Source organism: Myotis yumanensis, unplaced genomic scaffold (assembly GCF_028538775.1).
Source record: "Myotis yumanensis isolate MYYU_CA2020_CCGP unplaced genomic scaffold, mMyoYum1.0.hap1 SCAF_3, whole genome shotgun sequence".
Lineage (NCBI taxonomy): Eukaryota > Metazoa > Chordata > Mammalia > Chiroptera > Vespertilionidae > Myotis > Myotis yumanensis.
The window spans coordinates 166,611,363-166,635,001 of NW_027223754.1; the positions used below are offsets into that span (position 1 = coordinate 166,611,363).

At 49.6% G+C, this 23,639-nt stretch overlaps 1 protein-coding gene and 1 long non-coding RNA gene across 2 annotated transcripts in view; one reads left to right on the forward strand and one right to left on the reverse strand.

Annotated features, from left to right (window-relative positions):
• Positions 1–4,209: 4,209 nt before the first annotated feature.
• On the reverse strand, positions 4,210–5,652 carry LOC139005570 (uncharacterized). The gene is made up of 2 exons (XR_011470679.1): positions 5,460–5,652; positions 4,210–4,992 (listed from the first exon to the last, which is right to left on the reverse strand). It is a non-coding gene; the product is annotated as an uncharacterized lncRNA (long non-coding RNA).
• Positions 5,653–5,807: 155 nt separating this feature from the next.
• VDR (vitamin D receptor) overlaps positions 5,808–23,639 on the forward strand; it is a 65,685-nt gene continuing 47,853 nt past the window's right edge. The window contains exon 1 of the mRNA XM_070410350.1: positions 5,808–5,867. The gene's annotated coding sequence lies outside the window, so the exon portion shown is untranslated. The remainder of the gene's footprint in view (positions 5,868–23,639) is intronic.

Sequence of the window (23,639 nt, forward strand, 5' to 3'; positions counted from 1 at the left end):
AGGACTGGGTGAGACGGGCTGGACATGCCCTGGAGCCAACCTCCTGAAGTCCCTCCCTGGCATCTGCAGAGTGAGCGGGGTCCCTCTGGCAGGTGGGGTCCCTTGGCCTGGCCTGCAAGGACCTGGCCGAAACCTGCTCTCCAACATCCCCCCAGGGGTCCTGGCATGCGAGAAGGCACTCTGCACAGTTGCTGTCGTATAGGGTGTGGCACGCAAACACAAGTGTGCAGTAAACCAGATTCAGGGCTGACAGTGTCCCAGCAACAACATAACGCATGGCCGGCCAAAGGTAGAATCATGCAGCCCCATGAGGAATTGGGCTCCCTCCTCTCTGGTTTCTGGGTGCGTTGCCTGAGAACCACCGTTGCCAAGTCCCTGCAGCTTGGCAGCTCCTGCGTTGAGCGTCTGCTCCCTGGTGGTCAGTGCACTTCATAGCGACCGGTTAGACAGGTAGAGGGATACTTAGCATATTAGCCTTTTATATATATACTAGAGCAGTGATGGCGAACCTATGACACACGTGTCAGAGGTGACACGCAAACTCATTTTTTGGTTGATTTTTCTTTGTTAAATGGCATTTACATATATAAAATAAATATCAAAAGTATAAGTCTTTGTTTTACTATGGTTGCAAATATCAAAAAATTTCTATATGTGACACCAGAGTTAAGTTAGGGTTTTTCAAAATGCTGACATGCCGAGCTCAAAAGGTTTGTCATCACTGTACTAGAGGCTTTTGTCAATAGGATTTTACAATAAAAAACATTTAATGACCACTTCTTGGTTATAGGACGTATGGGTGATACAAAGCAGCACCACACCACTGCCATGTAGTCCAGAGTAAACTCTGCTGAAAGCGGAGGTGGACACCTGAAACATCAGTTTCAACAATGGCGACACATTTAATGACATAGGACAACAGAGCAAATACAACAGAGAGAGGCACCTATGTCAAACAGTATGTCTGGTCCAGGTCAGAGACCAAAGGCAAAAGAGAAGAGCTGTCAGAATACACATCTTTCTAGAGTTGGGGCCCCAGGCGAGAGTTGTTTAATGCATTCCTGGGCTGCTTACGGAATGCCCTTTCTGTTCCTTTGGAGAGAGAAGCTGACATGCCCAGGATGAGGCATGTGGGGCTTCTGCTCATTGGTAAGAAGAAAGGGAGATCATTGCATCATCGCCGTCCTTCCCTGGACACCTTCCCCTGGGGAAGGAAAGCTTCTTTTGAACACAGTCAGCCTTTCCCAACTGACCTGTTCAGCGGTGATGTGACATTCTCACCTGCTCCCAGGACACCTACCCCCATGCCACAGGGCCTCTCATCTTACCTCCCTCGCTAGGCTCTCCCACAAGACACTTCCCTAGAGGAGAAAAATCAGAATGTCCCAAGGGTGAGAGGGTAGGGGTCACTTCATTTCCCACTAGAGTCATTGTAGTGGTTGCAAAACTGACAGCCACAGGAGTCATGGATGGGAAAGGACCCCGAGCCTCTCGTGTATTTCACTGGTCTCTATGGTTGAGGTTGGGGCTTAAAGAGTCATCATTGTCTGCTGGGGTTTGGATGGGAGCCAAGCAAATACCTGGGAGCTTGGGAGAACTCTGCAGCTGCCTCTGCCTGGAGATGCAGGTGGGAGTCTACACCTTCCTTCATCCGGCCCCTAGGCTCTGTTCACCCTGCCAGCAGACGCTGTGTGAGGGCCAGCAGGCTGGCAGCCTAGGGCTCAAGGAGGTGGGAGCAGGTGGGAAAGACAAGTGCCAAAAGCCCAGAGGACAGAGACATGAGCTGGGCTACTGGGAATGGAGGCCTGGAGCCAGACAGATTTGGCTTGAATAACCGGCCGTGCCCTACACTTTCTAGGGCAGGCTGAGTCTGTGGACACTCACTTCTCATGGCTTTGCACACGACTCCCCCACAGCTGTCCTGTTCTGGAGGAGTCAGGGTTTCTGAGATGCAATAAAACTTCCTGAGGCTGAGAGGACTCCTCTAAGCTGGAAAATGCAGGAGCATGGTAAGATAACAGCTGAGTTCAGGCCACAGAGGCAAACACTGCTTCAATGACTTAACCCTGACCATGTAACCTTGGAGGGAGAGTCCTCAGCCCCAGAGCCACTGTGGAGCCACTTTAGGGTTCTGAGGGTGCTTTGTGTAAGCTGGGCTGGTCTTTCTGGGGACCTCATGTTGCAGGTGCTAAATGAGGGCATCCCATGGTGAGAGACTTTTTCAAACTTTGGGTCACAATCCATTAGGGACTATGAAATCAACTTGGTGGATCCCCCAAAAGAAAGACAGAAAGATAAAAGGAAGGGAGGGAGGGTGAGAAGAGAAAATGATAGAAAATGATGTAAGCATAGATAACTAGGTCATAATAAAACTTATTTCTTACTATGGGTTGCAGTTAAAATTTTGAAAAACATTGTCCTGGGAGGACACTTTTGTTTGGGTTGATTTATTTCATTATTTACAGCTTCTTCCATTTATCATTCCATTTTTACCATCTAGAACGTAAACACAAGAGAACGGCCCTAACATAGCATAGAAGAGATAAATTCCTTTCTGGACTTAATACTTTTTAAAAATCTCTAAAACAAGGGAACTGCCTGAGAGGCCTGGTGGTTTCCGTCTCTATGAATCCATGACTCTGTCTCTCAGAATGTTCTTTGGGAGTTGGCTGATTGAGACTCTTCTATTCATTCCCACCATGCCCATAACCATAAAATTTTTAAGGGGAAAAGGGGGCCCTAAAAAAAGGGAAAGTAAACAGTTAGATGGGAGGGCTCCAGGGAGAGCTCAAAGGGCACATTTTACCTGGATCCAGAGAGTGGCTTCTGGACAGCTTTTAAACCTCTGTCCTAGGGGAGAGGGACTCTGGGAACCTCGCGGGGACAAGGTGATCTACTCCAGCCCTGTCACCATGGCAAGAGGTCCAGAGGGTGCCAGTCAGCTTAGAGGACAGTGGCCAGGCTGCAGTAAAGGGGATCCATTAGCTGAGGATAGTCTGCAGTTCTGTGGTCTGACTGTAGGCCTGCCCTGCCACCCGCAGGCACCTGGAGCCTGGCAGAGGCCGAAAGTCCAGCTCTGCCTTTCCCCTGATTTTGTGAAAGGAAGTACACCTAGGTGGCCTCAGCCTGGCATCTCGGGATCTCTTCTCCCAGGCAGGCCACACCTGGAAGAGCTCTTTTGTTTCTATACAGACCATTGAGTCTATAGCATCTACTAGGTGCCTAGTAGATGGCCCCTGATGTAATTTTTAAGAGAGGAAAACTGACCAAAAAAACACAATCTGAACATTCTATAAGGAGTACCCTTCCCAGGGACAAGTGAGAATACAAGAAATGTTAACTTTTTGGGAAAGAAAGAAAATTAGTGTTTTCTGGTATATGTAGCATACAGCAGTCAAGCTAAAGAAGTTTAAAGCTATTACTTTGAGTACAGGAATGCTGTCTGTCATCAAAGTCTTCAAGAGAACAGGGTATGGATAGCCAGTCCCTAGCTAGGAAGAAGCAAGATCAGGAGACAATTAGTGATTATGACAAAACCGGGAGAAGTGAATCTCATGTATTTTGCTTTTCTACTTCTACAAAATAGCATTCTTCCTAAGAATAAAGCTGAAGTAAAAAAAATATCCATCTTTATTCAATAAATACAAGATGACTCAATATCAGGTTATAAACTATGCAATACATAGAATACATGCTACAAAGACCAGAGAATGATAAGTCGTTTTGGCCTGAAGATGAAGAGGAGAGGCCTAAGGTGACAGATGGGATCTGAAAGAGTAGAGAGTCTGGAGAAACAGATAAGAGAAGGAAGATCAGGTTATTGGCAGAAGATAAAAAGAACTTGGTTAGGGACATAGTGATGGGGCTGACGACAGCACGTGGAGGGACTACAATGACATCTATAATCCTGTAAATCTGCCAAAACCCAGCGAGTTCTCCAAGCTGGGTTATCTAGATCGTGGTTCGATCGCTAAAACGCCCATGGACATAATTTTTTTTAGAGAGGCACATGGAGCAGTGGACAGTGCAGAGGGAAGACCTGGGTTCAAGTATCCATTGTTCCCCAGCTAGAAGAACTTTGACAACTCTGCACATCAGTTTACGATGGAGAGTGTATTTTCTAGTCGACCTGACTCATCAAATGAAAAACTGTGAAAAGAGACCAACAGTCCATTACTATTGAAACACGTAGTACTCATCTTCTCTCACTTTTTGACAAGGTTTATTTTTCCCATGTTCACCTGCTTGGCCAGGTAAGCACCACAGAAGTGACTTCTGAGTCATTTAACTGTGTCCAGAGGCTTATGGTACTTCTTGAGAATGTCCCAAAGTGTTGGTTGTCAAAGATTTCCTCATACTTTTCTCTGCATGAGAATTACTGCTGGCTTTCCCACAATGCTTTGGGCAAGGAGATTCTTTTTACTTTCATTACAGATGAGAATACATCCATCAGACTGGCGGGACCTCCACAGGGGCACATTCTTTCATCTGTTTCTCAGAATAGATGGTCCATACCCTCGTTCAATCAATGAGTCTCTCTTCTATTTTGTTAAATCTTTCCAGAGAGAACGTTTCCATGATACTCCCTTAATGAACTGTTTCAGTGCGTAACAATCCTGACCATTTGAAGGTTCTTTCTTCTGTTTAGACTCAGTCCACTTTTCTTGATTCAATTATTGAGAGTTTGAGAAGGGCTAGTTACCACATGGTCTAGCATAGCTGTCTCAGAAATGGTTCCGAAGCCATCTGGTCTCTAGTTCTGCCTTCAGCTGTGTGATGTTGGGCAAATCCATACCTCAATGTCCCACCTGCTCAGCTTGTACATCTGAGCTATAGTTTCCTCCTCTGCTAAAGACGATATCTTCCCTGACTTGGGCATCTTTGTTGTAGAACAGTATGCTGAAATTACTATTTATGCATACACTCTCCCACTGGAAAGTGAACTCTAAGAAGGAGGTAACCACGTCTTCATATCTCCTCTGGCGTCTAGAGCTGTGCCAAAGAAGCAGAGTAGAATAATTTGTAGCCAAAATATTCTATGGCGAATATTCCGCATCCACCTACAATTACAGGTTTCAGGATGGACTCCACTCCGCCCTTCTCTTCACACCAATTGTAAGCTGGGGTACGGGCGGAGGGAACTGGGGACAGGGCCCAGGGAGGCTAACACTAAGCTCGCTTGCAAGAGGTTAAGACTGGTCAGGAATGTGGTCAGCCGGGGTCGCGGGTGGGGACAATGGTGCAACTACACTTCGGCCACGTTTTCTGTTTGCGCTTTTATTTTAGGGTGTGGGGTAGGGCTGAGCTCCCTGCAGCTCTGCAGAAGTAACACAACGGCTAGCTGCGCCCCGAATTTCCCAGGAACTCGGTGAGAACCGTTGGTGCTGGCGGCAGGCGCCCCCCAGCGCCCCGAAGACGACGAAGCCCTGGCCGGGTCAGCCCAGGTGGGGGTGACGCACCTGGAAAGTCGTCCGCAGCAGGCTGGGTGGAACCACAGCAGCAGGGAGTGGGGGGGTTCATCACAGATGATCGCAGGCAGAAGCGTTGATCTGCACACACGGAAACATCGAGAACTCTCACGCACGGAGGACAGAAGCATGCACTGCCCTACGGACGGCAGTCATGGGGGACGACACCAGGCAGAGTCTCCCAAACCAGAGTGCAGTGGTTGATTCCAAGTCCAAGATGGTTGCAGCACAGTTGGAGCTCTAGGCAAGCAAGGACTGGACCTGTGGGCGGGGCCTGCCCTGTGGGCGGGGCCTTGCGTGGGCGGGGCCAGGTGCTGGGCTGTCTCTGCTTGTCAAAAGGCTGCCGCGCAGCCAGACCTCGCCGGGAACGCGGAGCAGCGTGCCCACCCGCCAGACCAGGTGCGGACCCGGGAGCGGCGGGGAAGGGGGCCCCCGGGTCGGGATTAGGGCCGGGGTGGCGGCGTCAGGAGTACCAGGCCTGAGTGTCCAGGTGCAAAACTTAGAGTCTAAGTCGCAGGAGCAAACTTGGCGACTAAGATCCGGGCTGTCGTGCCATGAGGCTGGGTCACCGAAGGGACAGACACTGTGGTCTGAGAAAGAGTTGAAGTTCATGCCAGGCTGGCGAGGGAGCAGCGACCTCTCCGTGCCCAAGCAGCTTAACGCAGATATGGTCCGCTAGCACAGTGCTCAGCACTTGGGCAACAAGAACATTTGTTTCCTTCCTCTGTCGGGGCGCCTTGGCATGGAGTGGAGGAATAAGACGGCGAGATTGGCTGTTGATGGTGCTAATGTCTCTTAGGGGTGGACTGTGTGTGGCCTTATTATCTTGTAGGACCCAAGTATGGTCACTTGCCATGGTGGATCTTTTAAGTAGAGTGTTTCTCTTTTCTTTTCTTTCATTTTCTTTTCTTTTTTTCTTTTCTTGACTTTTTAACCACTAGTGACTTTAGACCCAGTTGGCCCTAGGGCACTGGCCTTATTTTTCAGGAGCTGTCCATAAATGTCCAGACGAACTCAGGGGCAAGCATCTAATAGAGGAGGGGGCTCAGGGAGTAGTTTCTGTTTGGAGAGTGAGGAGCTGGCACGTTGTGGGCAGTGGGTGAGGAGGATTCAGGGGAAGTATCTAGGAGGGCACATGTGTTCTCGAGGGAGCAGTGGGCATTGCCCACCTCCCCATGGACAACTGAGGCTGAGACCCAGGCTGCCTGAGCTGGGAGAGCCCTGGGTCTCTGAGCCCAGGCCCTTCCCGCATCTCCTCCTCCTCTTTCTCCTCCTCCTCCTCTTCCTCCTCCTACTCTGTGTGGTGAGTGAGTCAGCCTCCTGTCTGGGCTCAGTTGCAGCCAGAAGGGCCAGAGCCCAGGCAAGCAGTTGGGCAGGCATTTTGGGAGCATTGCTGAAGCTCTCCTGGGCAGAGTTCAGCTCTGCTCCAGATCCCGGCTGCAAGGCCATCTTCCTCATGCCGGTGGTGGCCACTTCTGAAGGAAACACCCAGCAAGCAATCATTATGGATGGCTATGATATGATTCCAGGAGGGATTATGTGAAGGGATTATGGCTTTGTGGTAAATCCACATCTCTTCTCCTTCCAGGATCAGGAAGTGCATCCCAGCACTGCAGACTTTTCTAGCCCCTCATTCCATGTCTGCCCCGTGAGCTTATTAGCTTCCCGTCTCTGTTAGTGAGGTGGTGTGCACAAGAAGTCAGGAAGGTTCTGCAGCTAGGGAAGCCATGGTGTTGGCAAAGGTTTTAAGCCAGGCTAGGAAGTGGAGGTGATTTGCTGAGGCAGAAATGGATTATTCAGACACTGGAGTCTCAACTCTATGAACCAAAAGTATTATATATTGGGGGGGGGGGGCATCCTCGTCCCTTCCTTGTCCAAGTGCTGGAGGGATTGTGGGTCCTTTTGGGATGGTGTCAGCACTGGTGTGCAGTCAGGTCTGGAGGTAGTAGGACTGCAGTTTTTTCCTCTGGCTTTTGTTTTGGAGGCTTCAGATCCTTGAGCAGAAATAGAGGCCCCCAGAGTCCATTGCCCCTCACTCAACTGGCCTCTCTGAACCCATTGGAGAAAATTCCACAGCCAGTTGTGGGGCTGAATCAAACTGGAAAAAAAAAAATCTGGGGAATTCAGTCTGTACTCTGGCTGGTCCTATGGCTTCTGTTTGGCTGATCTCTCATCAGCCACAACTTGGACCCTTTCCATGCCAAAGAATAAAAAAGGAGGGGAGAAGAAAGTTCAGAAAAGAGGAGAGTGGGACAGGAAGGAGGAAGAGGAAGAGAGTTCGAAAGCTTTCCTGACCTCTCACAGCTCTTCAGCCAGGACTTTATTTATACAAATACTGTGGAAGGTCTGATGTTGTCGGGGTGCCCTGGCTATTGGTGTTTAAGGTCTCTCAGTCTTCTTCCTCTTTTCAACCTCAGAACTGTCTCCTTTAGGGACTGAGTCCCCAAGAAAGCACCACAAGGACCTCTTGGTCCCCCACCCTTCACTCCCAGAATAGCTAGTGTCTAAAGCCAATGTTTTCCATGTTTGGAGAAAGGCCTGGGGCTCAGTGGACCAGGCCAAATGGTTATCCACAATAGGAGAAGGCATTTCGGTCATTCCGCTCTTTACCCCACATCCGAAGGAGGCAGCGGCCATCCTGGCTGGGATCGGCCTCTGCTGGGAGCCTGCTGTCATCAACGCCCAGCAGGTGGGTTCTAGTGGCCAGAGAGCCAGAGTCAGGAGCACCTGGAAGGCTGAGCTAGTATGACATTCTGGTTGGTTACCGGACAGGATGAGTTACAGGACTCCAGTTTCCCACTTGTCACTGCTGCAAGTCTGTTTTGCATGCAGGTAGAGAGAAGTAAGGACATGCCAGGGTTTGATTGACAGCCTCTTGTTTGCTCAGAATGATGCCAGACCCTCTGAGGGATGAGAGGAAGCAGAACCCACTAGACCAGGCCTCTTCCCAGAGAGGGTCTGAATCCAAGATGGGCAGCTCTGGCTGTTGCTCTGGGCCACCAGGCCCTCACTTCTAGTTACATTTCTCTGATTCCCCCTTGACCCTCCTGCGTCAGTGCCCTCATGGATGTGCTGGCGAGTGACCGTGTAATTTATTATCTATTGAGACTTTTGCGTGAAAGGAGGTGCTATTAATAGTTATGTCAGTACAATAAACCAAAACTGTCCCAGGAAAAGTGGCATATTTAATCATTCTAGTAAATATCACTTGAGACCTAGTGGAGGTCACAGAGGGAAAGGTAGGTGGAAATGGGTTTAATGAGGAGGAGAAAATGGGGATGGTGCTTAATGGGGAGGGGAAGATGGGGTAGCTTAATTCTGAGGGCAGCCTCCCCTGCACCCCCACCCCCAGCCTGCTCCCCATATATCATCAGCCAATTTCCCTCTTCCCCCCGAGGGCAGCCCTGCTCCCAGCCACCCTCTCCCAGGACCCAGCCTACCTCTCATTTGGGTGCCTTCCTTTCACCCTTGACTTGTGACCGGCTTCACCTTTGGTTTTCCTGCCCCACCCCTACCTCAGACAGGGACAGGAAGGCCTGCCAATTCCCCTTTAGCTGCCCCTAGGGGAATCGGATTTATAATAGAGCCAAGACTCAGCCCCATGCTTCCTCTTCCCTCTTCCCCCATTTCTGCTTCCCAGATCTCTGGGGGCCACACCATTCCACGGGAACATCCAGCTCTAACGCAGGTAAACAACTAGAAAGGGAAGCGTAGTCAAACCTTGCCCATGTGGAAAAAGGGCACAGGTCACATGTAATCAGGTCCCGGGGACATGGTAAGCAAAGTGGAAGCCAGAGCCAGAGAGAGGCTGCTTCGCAGGAGATGGGGTCAGTTCCTGGGCCTCTGGCGTTTAACTCCCTGGTCTGGTCTGACTATTGGGGAAATGGTCCAGGGTGGAGACAGGCTGTTCTTGTTCAACCCAAGCCATAGGCGTTGGTGGCAGTGACTGCATCCTGCCCTGGTGACATGTGGAAGAGAAACTGCCCTCCCTTCTGTGTCCTTGGTCCTTGTGGTCCAGATGCTCAGGGTGGATTCCCTGGAGAGTCCCCAGAGCAAGTGTTCGAGTGATGGGGACGTCAGCGCGGAGGGGTGGAGCCTCCTTGATGACTGCAGGGGTTCTGTCTATTCTGCAGAAAGGAAGTCATTCTCGTCACTGACAAATGACAAAGGCAAAGGAAGACCTTTTGGGAAGTCCCACCCTTTGAAGTGACTTATGGGGAAGTGGGAGGGGAGATACCTCCTGGGCCGGCAAGGAGAGGAGAGGATGGGGGGCTGATCAGTAAATGGCAGGAGTGAGAGGCAGAAGCAGCAGGCTTCTGAGTGTGTGTCATGCTTTTGCAAACCTGCCCTGCAGGTCCCGTGCCAAGGAATAGACCAAGCAGTGTTCCCACAACCAGATGCCACACAAAGTCCCCATTCTGATCCTGAGCAGGGTGTGGGCAGCTGCACCAGCGGGAAAGTGGAGTTTGGGCAGGACCAGCAGCTGGTTCCTGGGAAGCTGCTGCCTCTCACTGGCCTTCTGATGACAGGTTGGAACTTTGAGGTGTTATGCAAGGTGACATTCAAGGCCCTGTGGGGCACCTAAGGCTTTGCTGGTAACACATCCAGTGTGTGCCACCTGCTGGCACTGAAGCTGTAGCTCCAGGAACAGCTACTTACGGAGCCCTCACTTGTACCAGGTGCTGTGCTAGGTACACGGCATGGGCAGCCTCCTAGGCCTGCCGCCACCTGAGAGAGAGAACTGCTGTGATCCTTTCACAAATGGGAAGCTGAATCTCGGTGAGATTGAGAAGCGTGCCAAGGTGACACAGCTGGTGAGTGGGAGTGTCAGGACTCACACTTGGGTCTGTCTTAACCTCCATGGAACCCTACCACTTCTACATTTATGGACAGCCACAGGGCGTTCAGCGCCATGCCTTGCACATAATAGGCCTGCAATAAATGTTTGTGAACGGCAGGGTTAGATTCACTAACTAGTTTGAACAAGTTGACCTGGGAGCAAGCTTGGTTTGCCCAAAGGTTACTCTGGGGACAGTGGCTTCTCAGAAGGAGGCTCTCTCTGCCAGCACCCTCAGGCCTCCGTGCAGTCCTGGGCACCTTACTTGGGTAAAAACAGCTGACAGGAACCGGAGAGAGGTGGCTCTGTGCAGGGTGATCGCATGGGAGCAAATAAGACTTGAATGGTCTGGAAGGCAAATAAGAAACACTTTCAACTTCAAGCAAGCCACTTTATCGATAATCTTCTCTGAGCTAAGTGTACCAAGAAAGAAAAGGCCATTGTCCCATTGTCACCTGGGAGCTATTGCCTTGTTTACCTCTTCCCTTCCTGGCTACCCTTAAAGAATACTCTTGAATCTAGCCCGCATGGAGGGGGAAGTGGACTCTAGCCTCATCTGATAGCCTCTGCTGGGCATTGTGCCCATCACTTTGCTTGTCTCCTTCCATCATCACAGCTTCTCTTTGGAGTAAGTTACTACGATTCTCTCCAGCGTATATGTGGTGAAAATATGGTTTAAAGAAGTGCAGTAACCTGCTCATGGCTGCAACGTTAATCCGTGACCATACTCTATACCTCTTGCTGGTGCAGGGCTGGCCTTGCAAACCACTCCAAGTGCCAGAGCTCAGATACAGAGATGGAAGGAGAAAACACTCAGCTTACCGTCCTCAGCTCTGGTTCTCAGGGTTCCTTGGGACACGGCTGACATTTGAGGCAGTGCTAGTAAAAGCTGGGCCAGCAGCCTGGTGGGATGAGCGAAACACAGGGTTTGCATTTGTGGTTCAAATCCTGGTGTTATCACTTTCTGGCTTGTGTCCTTGGGCAAGTTTCTTAGTCTCTTCAAATCTCAGTTTTCTTATCTGTAAACTGGGGGTTATAATAACTCACGTGTAGAATTGCGTGAGTATTGAAGATGATGTAAATCAAGCGCCTGGGATGACATAGGCCCTTGAAAAGCATGACAGTCACTCAGTAGATACATATCAAGGGCTTCCTGTGTGCCAGGCAGTATTCAAGACGCTGGGGATTTACACAGTGAAAAGACTCTTACAGATGTTTTCAAATGTACTAGACCAGAAACTCATCATTGCAAGAGGTTTCTTTAGAATCCAGGAATGGCTGTCTGGGCTAAACTCAGATTCTGTACAATTTCTCTTTCTGTCATCTGTTAGCTGATGAGCGTGGGAAAGTCATTTAGCTTCTCAGAGTCTTCAGTTCTTTTTTTTTTTTTTTAAACTGTGAAATATATCGTGCACACACGAGTATGCAATACACTTATGTATAGATTAAAGAACAATATAATATATCCTGTACCTGCCCCGGAGTTCAGAATGGAACATTTATAGTACCAGAGAAGCACCCTTTGCCCTGCCCATTTGCATCCTCTTCCTCATTCTCTACTCCACAGTAATTAATATTTTGAACTTTAGTTATTTCCTTGCTTTTCTTTGTAAGTTATCATCTACATATGTTTTACAAAACAATATATTTAATTCTACACGTCTTTGAAGTTTACATACATTTATGTTCTCTGTGATGCACTTTTTTTTTTTTTACTCAATATCATGTCCCTGAGAGGCATCCATGCCGATACACCCAGCTGTAGCTCATGAGTTTTCACTGCCATGTGGTATTCGTTTGTGAGAATATGCCACATTTGTACGTCTTCCCTCTTGTTGATGGGCATTCGGGGTGTCCCCAGTTGGGGGCCATTATGAGGAGATAATACTGTTTGGAATATGTTGTGCTCGTCTCCTGGCGCATATGTAGGCATTCGGGGGGGCACATCCCCAGGAATGGAATTGTTAGTTCAGACAAAGTTCCATGTTTGGCATTACACTACAAGGCCAAACTGTTTTCCACAGTGGTTGTACCTCCTCAACCCCCCCAACTCCTTACAATAGTGAATAAAAGTTCTCCTTATTTCCCATTCTTTTAATATTTGGTACAGACTTCATTTCTAAACATTGTACTAGATGAGTTTCTGAAGTCCCTTTCAACTACAATAATTGTACCATCCTTGACCTAAGGACCTGGTTTCTGGCTGATGTATATGCCAGTCTGGTGTGTTGTGCTCAGGTGGCTCCGGAGGACGTGCCACAGCCTGACTGAGAGCCTGGGCAGGGTCTCTGGGTGCCGCTGAAGCGCTTCCTCTCTGTGCTTCCACCAGCAGCGGGTGAGGGACCCAGGGCTCCACATCCTCCCCACACTTGGCGTTCTGTTCCATTTACTCAAAAGCCTGGTGTCAGTGAATGCCCACTGAATTGCGCACCACATACGAGGTGATCAATGAATGCCTACCGAATTGCATTTTTTGTCAAGTGCATTAAGAGGGATGTATGTTTTCTTTTCCTCGGGCATCAGTTTTGAGAAAAGGACATGGAAGTAATAGGAGCACATGTATGCTAGCTAATCAAAGCACATGGGGCTGGGGCTGTGATGGGATTTATATCTGTCCAGGGCTCCTTGATCATTTCAAGGCTCCAGGTGAGGTAAACTGAATTTAATAGTCCCCACTGACCGATTGCTCAGAATCTGGCCTTGTTCTTTGACCGTCTGATTTGTCCAATCTGAGAAGCAGGGAGTGGCTGCAGGACTGGCAGAGAGACAACGGAGGTGGTGCCACGTGGAAGGAGCAGAATGCCCACAGAGAACCCCCTCTCCTTCCAAGGGTTGAACACTGTTCCTGGGGGTGCTGGTTTAAGAGGTGCTAGATGTACCCAGTGTTCTGGCAGCCACGTAAACAGCCAGCTGCCCACTCACCGGACAGAAGAATGTGGCTGGCTGGGCAGTTGCCTGGGCCACCCCAACCCGAAATCCTGTAATTACTCATCTAGTCGGTGCCTGTCAGCTCTGGAGGCAGGGGAGCACCTCTGCTCGAGGCCTCCTCACCAGGCCCACGCTGGGCTCAGTGGCAGGGCCCCACCAACTCTCCCGCCATCCCCCACCCCCAACTCTGTCCCTGTGTTTCTCTCTGCATCAACCTTTGACCCGTCTGAAGCTTACATATCACATAATAGCTGCCAGTGATTATTATAACTTTCTCTGTTCCAGACACTGTTTTCAGTGTTTTCCTGCATTTCTCATTTATGCCTCTAAATAATCTTATGCGTTAGATAATATTATTTTCCCCGTTTTACAAAAGAGAGAACTGAGGTTCAAAGCAGTTAAGTGGCTTCATTTCTTGCCCAAAGCCACGGAGCTCTTCAATCAGAACCAAAGCTTAAGTTCAGGTCTTCCCAAGTCCTGAATGCATGGCGCTTCTTCGCCCGCTCATTACCTTTCCCACACAGTGTCCAGGCCTCAGCTTGGTCCCCCGCGCCCCCCCCCCCCCCCCCCCCCCCGCCTCTCTAAGGAGGCTGGAAAGGAGGCAGCAGGTGGTGCCCGTGGAAGGGGAGTGGGGCAGTTCCAGGCTGGCCGGGAGGATGCTGGAAAACACCTTCGGGGCAGAGTTCTTTGTTCCAAACGCTCTGAATTGCCCGGCCTCTGCCAGGGGTGGGAAGGTACTCCTGCCCAGCCTATTTGGCAAGCGCACCAACGCCTTGGGTGCCATGATGTTAAGAAGTGGGGGACGGGTTGCCTCAGGTAAAATTCCATTATAATGAACTCCATCTGAGATCTGAACAGCTTTGTCCAAGTGGAATTATGTTAACCTGTGGGCAGTGGAAGAACTCAAGTGTGCAGCTTGAGAATCTGGAGGTGAAATGGGGCTAATGTGCCATTGAGTGTTTCTCAGTGAGCTCTGGAAAGGTTCGGAGCCTAGAAGGAAAGGAGTCAGACACATCCCCAGTTTCTTCTCGAACGCCGAGCTCCTGGACAGTTGGGGAAGGGCAGGGAGGAGCGAGCTTTGTGCTTAACTCCACCTGACAGGACCGTGACTGCGCAAGCCCCGCTCTGCTGGGAGCCCCGGAGAACAGGCCTGAAACGCATCTCCCAAGCGTCACCATTCACAATACCTAACCCATCGCAGAAACACACAAGGGATGTTTATTGGGTGGAGATACGTTTGTAGGTAGACTGGGTCCCCTGAGCTAGAAGGGGGATTTGAAAGGCAATTGCTTTGTGTGGCTGACACATCTTTAAAGAGCTGGGCTGCAACTCACATAGATTCTCCCCAGGTATTGAACCAATGGCTCATAGTAACAAGCAACAACCTTTACTGCGCCGGCGCCTTGTGCCAGGCACTGTGCTAAGCACTTTACCTGCATTATTTCATGTAATCCTCAGACCTGTGAGGGAGGTCTTGTTATTCTCCTCATTTTATAGCTGAGGAAACTGAAGTTTAGGAGCCCAGGTTATTGGTTCTGGTCACACAGCTAGGAGGGAGCGGAAGGCAGGGCGGGGACTCACACCCAGGCAGCCTGTTCTCTGCATCATGTCTCCGTGATCACAGAGCTCCACTGGTGTCACTGTGGGCTGGTTCCGGGGGGCGAGGGCCGGGGGTAAGAGCGAGGCTGGAGGGATACAAACCCTGGTGGGACGGACTGGAGGGCACAAGCCTGGTCTAGAGGGCAGTCCTGTCTCAGGCCAGCAGGGTTGCCACTGGAACTGCAGCCCAGTGTGGCCAAATTATCTAATTTTAAAAATAGAAAAATAGACATCCAGATGTTTCTTTTTTTTTCGAAAGTGCAATTTCTCTACTTTTCAAACAGTGACAACTAATTTAAAAATGTATAGTTACTGGCGGTGATGGGGGTGGGGTGGCACACAGAACACACCCCGGTCACCTTTGGCCTGCAGGCCTCCAGTGTGTCCCCTGGTAGTTTCTTTCTTTTAACAGGTGCCTGTTACATAGAACGGGACCAGGAAAGTCCTTGTTTAGATAGGATTTCTCACTGAAGGCGCGACAGAGCACTCTCCGGGGGTACTTTGTAATGCAGAGTGAGGGTTTTTCTGAGAGACATAATGAAATCTTTCAGTCTGATGATATTCCATGAATGAATCCTCTCTCCCTCCTTCCCTTTTTCCTCCCCTACTCTGTTTTCCCAGTTGTTTCTAATAAATATTTTCCTAATATTTATTAGAAAGAAAATTAATAGAGAAATCAAACAGAAACTAACAGTAAGGAAAGGATCTCTAAGTATTAAAAAAAAAAATGGAATGTTCTGGAGGGCTTGGTAGGCAATGAATGGCGCTTACCACGTATGATCTGCACTTTGGGCCCTCCTGGTTGTGAGGACCTCACGCTGCCAGAGAGGGTCATGCTCCGTGGAATACTTCAGAATGTTCTCTCACAGCCTCTGCTCTACTTTACACCTGAATCTAGTCCTCCTCCTTCTCATAAATACTGGGAGAATAATAGTAAACTCATTAAGTAACATGTTTATGGGTTATAACGATTTTTATAACACACTTTAAATGTTTCATCTCTGCTAATACAACAGTCCCATGAGGCAGACAAATGGGTGTAGAATCCTCTTTGTGAGACTTGGTGAGGTGGCAGTGTAGGCATGGAGGACTGAAGCCCACTGTGCAGGGAGCCCTGGGCTTCCACAGGCCTTTCCTCACCTGCCGCCCTCACTCCTCACCTGGGGTCCACAGGTGGAGGTAGGTGGGGCAGACGGTAAGTCCTGAGCCCCTGACTAAGGCTCCCACCTCCCTGAGAATCCCAATCCAGGGGAAGTCGGGGGTAGACATGGGAAAAATTCCCTAAACTGACTCTGGGTGGCCGGTGGCCAGCCTTCTCCCATGCCTACCCCTACCGCCTGTCACCCTGAGCTATTGTTCCCAAAGCTGAGCAGAAAATAGCTCACTAGGGAATTATTTTTGTCTCTGTTAAACTTCAATCCCTGAAGAACCTGGCTGCAGAGTTGTTTTTCAGGTCAGGGGGAGTTCTGGGAAAAGTAAGAGGCAGGGGAGCAAAGGGGAAGTAGTGGGTGGAGGGGCCGTCACTTCTCCCCACTGGGCGGTGATGGACCGCAGCCGCTGGCCTCCTCCCTACCCATCAGGCTGCCTGACTGGCAGCAGCTCCAGCTGACAGAGAGGAGCCTGCTCAGCCAGCCAGAGCGGAGTTTCACTCACAGCTCCTTCAGTTGGGCGCAGGCTATGAGCTGGTGCATCACCTCTCTTCCCCGGGGATGCTTGCCTTTGCTGGAAAGAGTTGAGTGAAGGGAGTAGGATGTCTGTTACCCTGTACAGAGGCCCGGGTGGGCAGCCAGGGAAGAGGGGGGCAGCCAGCTGACTGCTGAGGAAGGAAAGAGGTCGTTTCTCTGGAGACCCTGGTTTAGCGCCTCCTGAGGCAGCGTTGAATGCTGCTCTGTGTAGCAAATCTGTGCCATCTTTGCCCCTGGGCACCAAAGAAAAACAAGGAAGAGGAAGATGGCCAATGGATAGGGCTGGGGGAGGGGGGTTATAGTTTGAAGGGAGTGCATGGGTTACCACAAAGGGAGTTATTTCATACCACTTGGTGGCCCTGGGAATCTCCTGACAGATTAGGACATTTTGACCCAAAACATTGAAACCAAAGGCTATCTTCTATCATAGCTCTGAGGGGAAGGCTGAGCTTGTATTACATAGGCCAGCAGTGATGTGACACCCTGACTCAGAGTGTGGGCTGGCATGTGCCCACACGTGCAGGGGACTTCCCACACATGTCCATGGTGCACGTTGTTTGTGACCATCGTGTATTTGTGGCTGATGCTCTTCCTCAGAGCGATTCCTGGAAACAAGGAAGTGACCTTGTTGACCAGGAGAGAGGAGTGGGCCCTGGGGATGGGAGGAGTTGGGTTTGGGATCAGTTGGCTGTGTGGTAACTTGGGTCTCCCTGTGCCCAGCAACCATATCTGCCACCCTGGACAGATTGATGCATTAAATATGGATTGAACTGGTGATGTGTGACTGAGAGTTCACCAACTTCCATCTGCCCTTACTGAACCTTTTGTTCTTTCTTTTCATTTTCTCTCAGAAAACAGTTTTCCCTATTCATCTGGGCTGAATTTTCCAGAACTCTTCCTCTATTTCTCCCTTCCAGCTCAGTTACTGATGGTCCAGGGTAATGGATTCCACTCCTCCGCCCCAAAGGAGGGTAGGGGTGGTGGTTCTGGGTGTGTACCAGCTGGGACCTTAACTGAGCTACAGGGGTAGCCGCTGCTTTGCTGACCTTGGGGGCCCTTTCCAAACAAATTGATGGGAGAGGGGCCCGTTTTAATTTACTTTACAACACTCAAGGCTGATTCATTTTGGAATGATTCAGGGGATCTGAATGGAGCCTGAAAGTCTTCCGTTTCAAAATATTATTACAATAATTAAAAATTCCTGGTATTCAATTCTCAGTGGTTTTACTAGAAGAAGTATGCAGTAGAAGAAAGAATAGAATATACTTCCTATTAAAATGGCCAGTTGTTCCATCTCTTCCTGATGCCCCCTCTCTTTCCAGCCATACAGAGCTAGTTTCTCTGCCTCAACTACACTCTTTCCCTTTTGCTGCTTAGCCTTTGCACATGCATATCTGCTAGGGACCCTTGGTCTCCTTCTTACCACTGCCTGTCTCAGTGGAGAGGCTGAGAAGTCACCTTCTCTAAAGAATCTTCTCTACCTGGCCAACACAGGCCAGATGTTCTCCTTCACACTTCATCACACTGTGCGTACCTGTACCACAGCATGGACTGCACTGAACTGTAGTTCCTGTTGGCCTCCCCAGTACACTGTGTGCTTTAAGATGGCAGTGTCTGTGTGTGGCTCGCCATCATGTCTGTGGCTTCTAATACAGGGCTTGCCACGTAGTCAAGCACTTAAAACCAGGCAGGGTCACCATCAAGGATAAGGCATAGGAGGCCAGAACCAATGCCTGCCAAGAAGAAATGCTGTGGCCCCCCTGGCTTTCCAAGGGGTCCCCCAGAGGAAATCTACGCAGAAGAATGCTGGAACCTGACCATACAGAAGCTCTGGAAAAGCTCTCAAGGGGGGAATCATTCTAATCAGGACCTGAGGAGCAGCTGGTTCACCCAGGGTGACTGCTCTGCTCTCTAGGTGAATGGGAACCTCCCTGTTGGCCTCAGCCCTAGAAGCTTCATGAATACATGAGGAGTGTCTACCCTGGCAAACAACCCAGAAGATAGAGAGGGTGCCTTTGGGTAAGTCATCCTCTTATGGGATGGAAGCTGCCTGATAGAGAGTTATCCCAGCCCTCCCCGTCTCAGAGGACCCGGGTTCCTTTACTGATTCTGACAGAGGTTTCAGAATCTATCCCACGATAAGTGGATGGCCTCCCAAAGCCTCCAAGAGCTGGAGGCAACCAGGAGTCCAGGCCCACTGAGCCATAGCCAGCCCAGTGTCTAGGTTAGGGGTCACAGCAGGGTCACCTGCTACCAGGGCATCTTCAGCCTTCACTGCCACCTTCAGGTTCTGCCCCCCTGGCCCCCCACTGCAGCCTTTCCCAGTGCTCTGCCTTCTGCTGCATGTGCTGATGGGTGGGGGAGGAGGTGCCACTGCCTTGATGACGAACAGGAGGACATGATGGGATTGCTGAGCTTCAGGCCCCACTAAGAGGAGAACAGATGCATGACAGATGTAGGACAAGCTCTAGATGACATAGGAGGTAGGAGAGAGACAGTGCTGGGTGACAGAAAAAAAGGGAAGGGTGATGAGCATGAGAAAGGTTAGTAATCAGTGACACCTTAAAAGCCACAGGCCTTATTTTCCTTATGGAGGAAAAGTCCAGATGTGTGATTCAGCCGCCCTGCTCTTTGGAGAGACAGTAGAACGATCCATTTCTCCCCACCCTGAGCAGCCAGATTTTTGGAAGCCACAGCCAATGGGTGGGGTGGTCAGTTTCTTCCCAGTTCAGCAGAAATGTGGCTCTCTGGGCAATGTTTGCTTGGAGTGGAGCGTTTGGGGTGAGAGCGGGCTTCCCGCCCCCACAGCACCTCTTTGGGCTCTGCAAGTCTTCTCATTTTCCAGGCCCTCAGCTCACCAACTATTGTATAACAGCTATAGTTCTAATAATGAGCTAACATATAAAACCACAGTGTGCCAGGAGCCGTGCTGAGTGCAACCCAGATATCTTGGTCCCAGCAATAGCCCTGAGACAGCAGTGCTATCATCTCTCGGGGATGGGTTGGGGAGAGCTGGATGGTGGTTGGGTAACCAAGGGCGTCAGCTGGCCATGTTGGTTGTGAGGTAAACAAGGGATGTGATGCCAAGGATCTTGAGTCTCTCAGAGCTGGCGGGCCCGGGGGGTTGGGTACTGTCCTTCATACAGAGCAGGAAAAGTCTGAGTGATTCAGAGATCACACTGGTCCCAGAAGAAAGATGAGGAAAAGAAGACTGACTAGGGAGGCTGTGGGTGGAGCGGGCCTCCAAGCCATCTGTCTGAGCAAGGGTGGACTTGGGTTGGGGGAATGCTTAGTCTGGGTAGAGGCTAAAAACTGGGCTGAGAATCTCTTGGGGAAAAGAAGCAGCCCTCTCCTGCTGTTCTGCGGCCATTGGAGTCTTATGTGGGGAGGGGGGATTTCATTAGCCATCAGCTGCATCAGCAACAGCAGGGGTTCAGGTCTCCCCGAAGAGGGCTAACCTCACTCACCCTGTATTCTTGATGTTCTTCCTTAGGGCTGCCTTGGTTTCTATTCCTTGGTCTCCAAGTCACCGGACACACAGTCTCCCTGCCCTATCAACTTTCGCCTGTAGCTGATACCCCAGGGAAGTACCCTCATCCTGGTATCTCAGGAAAGCAACCCAGAAGAGGGAGAGAGCAGGTCAGGTGTATCCTACTTCCCTCTAAAATGGGGATGGGGAACCTTTTTTTATGCCAAGGGCCATTTAGACATTTATAATATTCTCAGCCCATACAAAATTATCAACTTAAAAATTAGCCTATATTTAGTCACACATTTAGGTAAGTCACTCCTAATGCCTTGTCAGGGCCAGACCAAATGATTTCGCAGGCCTTATACGGCCTAAGGGCCAGACGCTCCCCACCCCTGCTTTAAAATATTCCCTGTCCTCAGTCCTCGTCCATTTCTTCAGGCCGTGGAGGCCAGAGCACGGGAGCTGGAGTTGGTCAGGCAGGACCACCCACCTCTTTGTTTCTCTGTATTGCGTGTATGGATGGAGGCTGTGTTGGGTAGTCCTACTGCAGTCTACACGAGGCCTCCTTCGTGGCCTCCCACAGCTCCCCTCCTCTGAAGAATGAAATTCCCTTTCCTCCCATGGCCCGTTTCTCTCTCACCCGACTCTATCCCCCTGGAAGCTGCTCAGGCTGGTGATGAGAGGTCTTGGGATTTGGCCAGGGCGGAGGTGGAGAGTCACTTTCCCTCGTTGTGTGGCTTTGGACAAGTTGCTCCCCCTCTGATGGTCTCAGTTTCTTCAACTGTAAAACCAGAGATATTGGGCTGTAGCTTATGAATGGGTTGGTGCCCTATGCTTCACTGGCCACTGCCGCTGCCCACACTTTCCAGCAGTGACAGGGCATGGCCTGCCTGTTACCTGGGGAGCAGTAATCAACCCAGAAATCTTGTTGACAAGGCTGAGGGCAGAGTTTCCACTGGAAAAAAGCAGCTTGCAGGAATAATTGCTGTAGATAAGAAATGGAAATATATCAAAGTAAGCTATGTATCTCCTACTCCATGGCCTGAGGCCTCGTGGGACCCTGGCTCCAAGAAGCTGCCAGTGCTCTCAAGAGTGACAGGACAGGCAGCCAAGGAAGTCCTGGGGAATGGCCAGGCCAGGGAGTTTGTTATCTCATTTCTATGGAGTGACCTGTTAACCCTTGACACTGCATGGGGCATCAGCCCTTGACTTTTAGAAGTTTCTCCAAGGTGCTGTCTATTCCCCAAAGAGTTATTTGCTGAGATTGCGGGTTCAATCCCCAGTTGGGGCACGCGTGGGAGGCAACCAATTGATGTTCTCTCTCACATCAATCTTTCTCTCTCTCTTCTCTATCCAACCCCCCCTCTTCCTCTCTCTAAAGTCAAATTTTTAAAAAAGAAGCACCTTCAGGGCTAAACTCCTTCGTGCAACTGCTAAGTCATCAGCCACTTCATTTCCCATCATTCAGTCAGTCATTAAATAGTTCAGTGCACCTCTTATGTGTCTTCGAGCTCAGTGCTGGGGCCAGCCTACCCTGGAAACAATGGAACCCCAGACGGAGGAGGCAGGAAGGCTTGGTAGAGCTCATGCAGCTGTTCACCCTCTTCCACAGCGTCCTTTTCTTGGGCTGAAGACTGTTCTCCCCAGGTGAAGGCCACGGAGGCCGATGCTGTCTGCATTCACCCTTACTTACCCTGTGGGACTCAAGATCATACCTGGCAAATTTATGAGGTCAAATCAAATTCAATGTAGCCCCGTCTAGCCTCCTCTGCTTCTCCCCTGCCACCTCACTCACATCATAACAATTTTCCTTTTTTTCTTTTCCATGACAATTTTTCAGCAGATGGGAAATGGGCCCCTTTTTCTAATTTGCACAGTGGCACCATGTGGTGGCCCTGCTGACCCCTCCTCTAGAGACCCTGTGGGAATGGCCTACTAGGTTTACCTTGGGTGGCTGCAAAGAGCTGGTCTAGGACCAGTGATCTAAGCAACATAATGAAGAACTTTCTAAACATAGAGCCATCCAGAGAGAGTGGATTACCCTGGGAGATTGTTCTCCATAAGGAAAAATGTTCAAGTACAGTCCAGCAAACTGGCTAGAAGGTTATAGGGGGAGATTTATTTATTTATTTATTTATTTATTTATTTAATTAAATTTTTATTGTTCAGATTACATTTGTTCCTCTTCCCCCCCCCCATAACTCCCCTCCTTCCAGTTCCCGCCCCACCCTCCGCCCTCACTCCCCACCCACTGTCCTCATCCATAGGTGCACAATTTTTGTCCAGTCTCTTCCCGAATCTCCCATTCCCCTTTCCCCCCCAAGAATAGTCAGTCCATTCCCTTTCTATGTCCCTGATTCATTATAATCACCAGTTCATTCTGTACATCAGATTATTTATTCACTTGATTCTTAGATTCACTTGTTGATAGATGCATGTTTGTTGTTCACAATTTGTATCTTTACCTTTTTCTTCTTCCTCTTCTTAAAGGATACCTTTCAGTATTTCGTATAATACTGGTTTAGTGGTGATGAACTCCTTTAGCTTTTCCTTATCTGTGAAGCTCTTTATCTGACCTTCAATTCTGAATGATAGCTTTGCTGGATAAAGTAATCTTGGTTGTAGGTTCTTGGTATTCAGCACTTTGAATATTTCTTGCCATTCCCTTCTGGCCTGCAAAGTTTCTGTTGAGAAATCAGCTGACAGTCGTATGGGTATTCCCTTGTAGGTAATTGAGTCTCTTTCTCTTGCTGCTTTTAAGATTCTCTCTTTGTCTTTTGCTCTTGGCATTTTAATGATGATGTGTCTTGGTGTGGTCCTCTTTGGATTCCTTTTGTTTGGGGTTCTCTGCACTTCTTGGACCTGTAAGTCCATTTCTTTCACCAGGTGGGGGAAGTTTTCTGCCATTATTTCTTCAAATAGGTTTTCAATATCTTGCTGTCTCTCATCTTCTGGCACTCCTATAATTCTGATATTAGTCCGCTTGAAGCTGTCCCAGAGGCTCCTTACACTATCTTCACACTTTCGGATTCTTTTTTCATTTTGCTTTTCCAGTTGGGTGTTTTTTGCTTCTTCGAATTTCAAATCTTTGGTTTGATTCTTGTGCTCCTCTGGTCTGCTATTGGGTATAATATTCTTTATTTCAGACCATGTATGCTTACTTTCTAGTTTCTTTATCATAGCATCGAGGGTCTCATTAGTTTTCATGAGGCTCTGCTCAAGTTTATTGCAAGCCCTCAAAATTGCGATTTTTAGCTCCATATCCTCCATTTCTGTCATGTTTTTTTGTCTCCGCATCTTTTATGCTTTCTTGGTGCACCCCCTTGTGGTCTTTGTGCGCAGTCTTGTTCTAGTTAAGCCTTAATTATTGTAGTTAATACTAGAGGGATTTGACCACCAGGCCAACTGGCTGTGAGAATCAGCTGTGGGAAAACTTCTGTCCTCTGGGGAGGTGCTAATCTAGCCTTTGCCTGAGGGGATTGGCAAATGGCTCTGTGCAGGGCTTGGGCGGGGGCAGGATCAACAGGGCGGGGGGAGGGAGCAGCTATGGCTGCTCTCAGTCCGTCCCCAGGGGCTCTGCCTCTCTGTCCCAGCAACCGCTGCAAACCTCGGAGGGACCGTAGCCAGACAGTCCCGCTTCTCCCGTTTGA